Raw genomic sequence first — 6,593 nt, forward strand, 5'->3', positions numbered from 1 at the left:
CTTGTAACCCCAGTCCTGGGGAGCCGGAGTCAGGAGGATGCCTGTGATTTTCTGGGCTGCAAGTCTAGTCTAATTGATGAATGTCAGGTCTCAGTGAGAGACTGTTCAAAAAAACAAGGTGGATGAGTTCTTAGGAACAATATATACTGCTCGGCTGCTGGCTTTCATGTGTAGGTGCACACACAGATATCTGCACCGTTAATATTTCTCTCTCTCTCTCTCTCTCTCTCTCTCTCTCTCTCTCTCTCTTTCACACACACACACACACACACACACACACACACACACACACACACACACGTTTCCAGTATATAAACTTTTAAGGATGCGTTCAAACTGTAAGGGATTGTAGGGGCTCAACAAAATCAAGGGTCAATCAAATAGTGTAAGAGAAAGTCACCAGCAGCACCTTTATAGAGAAGACAGTACGTTAGATGAAACTAGATCCTGAGATCCAAAAGAGGTGTGCCCAGGAAAGTCTTGACAAAGCGAGGTGACCCTCAGGCCCAACCTCCTTCACGGAGCTGGCATGACAGCCTGACTCCTGAACCGTCAGAACTCCGGGAAAGCTGCTTGGACCATCTGATACAGCAAAATGACAAGGCTTTTCTAGTTAAATACGGGTTTGTTGTGGCAGACCCGCACAGCTGTTGTCGAAATCAAAGATCAAGTTTGTTAAGATTATTTTTACAACCTGTGTCAGGGTAACCGCTTCCGGAAAACATCTGTTCTATAATTAGAAAATGAAGATCTTGTCACTCCGATGGAACATAATTACTTTCAGGCATCAGAGGGAGGATTTTAGTATCGTCAGGAGAATTCAATGGGGTTACTCAGACATATATAATTTCTTCTAAGGTAGCTGGATAGTACAGGGGAAAAGCCCATACTTATTTGCATTTTATAGGATGTAATAGAATGAATCAAATCTGTATGGACTTGCTAATACAAATAACTCCACTGAGTTCAGCCTAGCCGATTCAAAGCAATTCCATTCTGAAAAAGAGTGAGGGGATTCTAGAGGGTCGAAGGCCTTTTCTGGCAAGTTCAGAGTCAGCACTTGGGGAGCTTTGGTTTTCCCAGCTTTATGTGGCCTGGTAGCTCTTTTTACTTGGTGACAACACAGCTTGTCTCCATCTTCCCTTTGTGATGCCAGTAGCTAAATTTTCCTGTCCTTATAGAGATATCAGTTATTACTATGCTAAGAGCTCTGCAATTCATTATAATCCTGTGCTGAGTTTTTTATCTGCAGAGGGCCCACTTCATTATAAACAGCTGCCCTCACAGGCATGCATCCATCCAGTACAGCGGTCTCACTGTTTCCTGAAGCGCAAGAACTCCAGGTGAAGTTCAGCATTTATTACTGAATGTATTCTTCATCCAGGGACTCCCCACCAGTGACTGGTACCACCATCATTCCAGCTGGTCAAGCCTTACCTGGAGGCCCTGTTAACTCTTTCATCACTTCCCATATCTAAGCCAATGTCAGGTTCTGCAAACTGGACCTTCATGTCTACCCAAGCATCCAGCCCAAAGTCCATCACCAAGGTCAAACTATTTGCCTTCCAGATGTCTGTATCAGTCTCACATTTGGTCCCCATCTTAACCTGGGAAACAGAGTGATCTCAGGGCCGTCCTTGTCACTCTATTCCCCTGCTCAGACCACTGCCTGGCACAGTGACTGAAACCCTCAGGAAAGATTCATGGCAGAAGTGGCCACCAGAGAGTAGACAGTGTCCCGTGGTGTCCCTTCTATCTGCTGTCAAGGTCACCACACCTCATTGTCACATATCCCCACAGTGTCCCGTGTCTGTGAGTGCAGGACCAGCCCCCATGTCAGAGGGTGAAAGCTCCTGGCATAGCCCTCAGACTCCTATTCCTACTGAAATGTTTGACACAATCCCCACTGAGGACAATGATGCTGAGATGAACCCTGAAGAGTATAACTCAGTTTCTTCCACTGCGGACAAAAGGACCTTTGTGTTCACCCCTTGCTTGATGCCTGAATTATCTGGCAATAGAATATGGTGGTTTGTGTCTAACTTTTATGTCATCCTGGAAATACATCTTCACATTGCTAATTCTACTTCCTATAATAACCCCCATTCGGGGTCAACCTGCCTCTAGGTCAGAACATACAGTCCTGGATTCTGGATCACATGACCTGAGCTCTCAGTTATGATTGCATCATTGCCCCTCTGATTTCTGGGTAAAGAAGACTCTCAGGTCTCAACATGGAAGTAGAGGCATGAGTAATGCAGGTGCGCCTTACTTTGTAGTGAATTATAGCTATTATTTGTATTATATAATTATTTATAGTTAAGTCATTTAGTCAAGCATTAAGCAGGGGCTGCAGGGATGGCCCAGAAGTAAAGAACATATACTGGTTTGCAGAGGACCCAAATATGGTTCCCAGCCCCCAGGTCCTAGAGCTCACAACTACCTAAAACTCTAGATACAGGGAATTCAATGCCTTCTGCTGGCCTTTGCAGACATCTGCACTTATATGCAAACAGCAATACATAGGCAAACAGGCCTACGTGGAATTAAAATGAAAATCTCTTAAAAACAGTAGTTATATGTATGTTCTGTAACTCACACTATCATATTGTCCTATACAATCTAATAGGACTATAAAATATTATAGGGGGATAGGTCCTATACAGAAAGATAAATCAGGGTGAGGGGATGTAATGATGGGGCATTGCTCCCAATGCAGTGTCCAGGGAGCTCTCCTGAACAGGCAACATTCGAGAAGACGCCTGAAGGAAGTGAGGGAGGAAGCTTTGCTTCTATTTTAAGAAGTGTGGGGACAGTTGGAGCAAGGGTCTGAGGGGAGAAGAGAGTTCAGATTGTGCTTAGGCAATGAGGAAGGAGGCCAGGGCACCTTTAGCATACAGAAAAGGAGAGGAAAAGACAGAGGAATAGATGATAGGCAGCCAACCAAGGGGGCTCACCAGGCCATAGAAAGGCTGTTTGCTTTGTTGTTGTTATTACTCCATGTACATGCATGTGCCTATGCGTATATGCGTGTAACACATACATGTGTGTGTGCATGCATTAGAGACCAGAAGAGGACATTGAGTGTCTCCATCTATTATTTTCTGTCTTCTTGTCTTGAGAAAGGGTCTCTTACTGAACTGGAAGCTTTCCATTTTGGCTAAAGTGTCTGGCCATTGAACACTCAGGATCTGCCTGTCTCTACCCGCCCATGCTGGGGTTCCAGGCACACAAAGCCATGCACTCAAGGCATCTAACACAGATGTTGGACAGTCTAATTCAGTTCCTTATGCTTGTAAAGTGCATGCTTTTAACCATTTCCCCAGGCTTCATGAAGAGCTTTGGAATTTGTACTTAAGAAGCCAAGAAGGCCTTGGATAGTTCTGAGAAAATCTCTGTCTAGTGCAGGGCAGAGAAGACACCAGGAGGGTAAAGGAAGCTATAAGGAAACCAGGAAGAACTCTGTTGAAATAGGTAGAATCCTAAAAATAGGCTCAGAAAGGAAGGAAGGAAGGAAGGAAGGAAGGAAGGAAGGAAGGAAGAAAGAAAGAAAGCAAGCAAGCAAGCAAGCAAGCCATTTTGTTTTACCAACTAGTGTTTTTGAAGGAAGTTTCCAATAAATCCTTTTATAAAGTGAAAACTTTTTTCCTAAACATGTAATATACAAGACACTTGCCAAGCAAGGTTTTCTGCTTTCTGTATTCACTCATTCAATTTCTACAACAGCCAAAGAAGAGACACATCTGCGCTCAAGTGGCCACACGGTCTTGGGCCACCTTTGACTTTGACCCATTTCTGGTTGTTTGAGCTGAAGAAAACTTACTGAATTTTGTTTATGGAATGTTCTCTCTGTTTTGACCAAACCTTTGCTCAAAGTTTTATGGGCAGGGTACCAAAAGCCACAAGACTTCTTTTGGGTCTACAAAAGCAGTTGTTTTGAGTTTGCTTGTCCATAAATGGTTGTTGAGTAAATACCTCTGCAATATAACAGATTTAGTCTGAGGCTTGCTTTTCTTATGATCTGGAGGTTGTTAGAGAAACAGATACATTTTTGGTCAGCTTCTATTATTACAGAAATAGGTTGTGCAATAACCCTTTGTCTGGTTTACAGTGGAAATGGATTGTAAATCACAGACCCCTCCACTCATGCATGCACACCTTCCCAAGACATCCTTACAACAGGCAAGTGCAAACTCATTTATCTGGACAGTTTAGAAGGAAAGGCATGAACCATGGGAACTATCTGGTGTTAGTAGAAGATTTCAATAGTCAGCCAATGGCCACATTGAAGGCCAAGAGGGTGAGGGCAGGACTATCCACTCTGAGAAGACAACTCTGGCAGAGAATATTGAGATAGACACCTTAATATTCTAGAACTATTGAATCCAATGCAGAGAAAAACTTTGGATAGAAAAAGCATGTGGCATTGCAATTAGCTCTGCTCGTTAATATTTGTGACATTTCTGTGTAGGAGGAGCTAAGGTGGGAGGAGTTAGGAGAGGAAGAGGTGGAGTAAGGAGGAAAGGAGAAAAAGGAAGAGGAGGAGCTAGGAGACGGGAGAGGAGAATGAGAGACAGAGAGGAGATGGAGGCGGATGTTCACGTGTCTGTAGCAGTCAAAGGTAGTTGGTATATCTAGGTTGGGTATTGGGTTACACTTCTGATTGTATGGGTATCTTGTTACTGATCATTACCAAATATACAAGCCTTTGATTAATCTTTAAGCATTAGAGTCTCATCTTTCTACTGGGCCCACTTGGATGGCGGGATGATATAGGCAATGCCCAGCCTTGCAGAGACAGCATGAGAGATTGAGCCATCTCCCACGCTGACATCTTGTGGGTGTCAGGGCTGGTGTTTCTAGTTGTCCATTTCTAACTGCAGCACACACGTGGCCTCCGGCGGAGAAACATGGCGGCTGGGCTAGGCAGAGCCACTGCAGCTTAGATAGTTGGATTAACAAGTAGCTGATTTTAAATACTTACTACAACATTTCTGTTCCTGAAATCAGTGTTAGACAAGATTTAGAGGCCAGAAAGAATATAAGGGCAGTGATCTGCCAGTTAAGGGCAGAGCCATCTGGCCTGAGGAAATGACAATTAAAGATCAAGTTTAACTTCATCCCTGACTTCTCATTTGGCATTTCTTTTGGTTTGAGACTGAAGTCAGTAGATCAGAGATCAAAAAGCAAGTCGCAAATGAAATGAAAGTAAAATCTCCTGGGTAAGCAGCTTGATGAACCAAATGTTTAAGCATACATTTTAACTTCTGAACAGGGCAGTGGTAAGAATGAGACACAGTTAAATGAAAGAAGGGTTAGCTGGCCCAGGTCTTACAACAAACTACCAGATATGAGGTACCCATGGTGGTCTGGATGAGATGGCTTCCATAGGTTCACAGACTTGAGTATTTTGTAACCGGGGAGTGGAACTATTTGAAAAGATTAGGAGGTGTAGCCTTATTGGAGGAAGTGTGTCACTGAGGATGGTCTCTGAGGTTTCAAAAAAGCCCATTCTGAGCCCAGAATCCCTCTCTTCCTGCATACGGTTCTGGATGTAGACCTCTCAGCTACTTCTCCAGCACCATGTCTGGCCATGTTCCACCATGTTCCCTGCCATAATGATAATGGACTAAGCCTCTGAAACCGTAAGCCAGCCCCAATTAAATGCTTTCTTTTAAAAGAGTAGCCTTGATCTTGGTGTCTCTTCACAGAAGTAGAATACTAATTAAGACAGTACCTTTAGGGACAACAAAAATTTATTTCTCACACTTCTGGAGACTACAGGGGTGTGATAATGTTAGAGTCTAGTGAAGGTGATCAAGGCTGCAGCCAGCCGGTAAGCTTCTCCTCAAGATGCTCTCATCACTGTAACAAAATACCTGACAAGATCAGGAAGGAAGGAAGGATTTCTTTTGGCTCACAGTTGGAGGGGATACAGTCCATCATTGTAGGGAAGGTAGAACAGAAGCACGAGGCAGCAGGTCACCTGGCATCTACAGTTAAGAAGCAGAGACATGAAAATTTGGTGCTCAGCTTGCTTGGCCTGGGAATCCAGCTTAGGGAATGACATCCCCCATTTTCAGAGCAGTTCTTTTCTGCTCTGTTGAACTTTTCTGGAAATACTCTTATAGAAGTTCAGAATGTGTTCCTGTGATGAGTCTCAATCCTACCATGTTGATAATGAAGTTCAGCCATTCTAGGCATGAGACCCTCTCATGAGGTCTCTACTCTCACAAACTAATTACTTCCCAAAGACCCCCACCTCCTAATCCCATTGCACTGGGAAGTAGGGTTCCAGCCTATTTCAGAAAAATGCAAATATATGATTAATTGCACCAAATTATCCTGTAGCTTATGGATATATGCTGTTTGGAGTTTCAGGAAGCAAAGAAAGATTTCCCATCTGGAAGAAAAACGATGAAGGGGAGGGTGGTATGATTCCGATGAGTCAGAAAGAGCAGCACACTGTTCTGAAGCTGCAGCTGCCCACTTTCTGGGTGTTAGACCTTTTCTAGTTGTTAGACCTTCCACCTTAAGAAGAAGCCCAGAGAGGAAAGATTTCATATTGGGTCCAGTATAGAGGCAAACGATCT

Source organism: Grammomys surdaster, unplaced genomic scaffold (genome assembly GCF_004785775.1).
Source record: "Grammomys surdaster isolate TR1022 unplaced genomic scaffold, NIH_TR_1.0 126906, whole genome shotgun sequence".
In the NCBI taxonomy this organism is placed as follows: Eukaryota; Metazoa; Chordata; class Mammalia; order Rodentia; family Muridae; genus Grammomys; species Grammomys surdaster.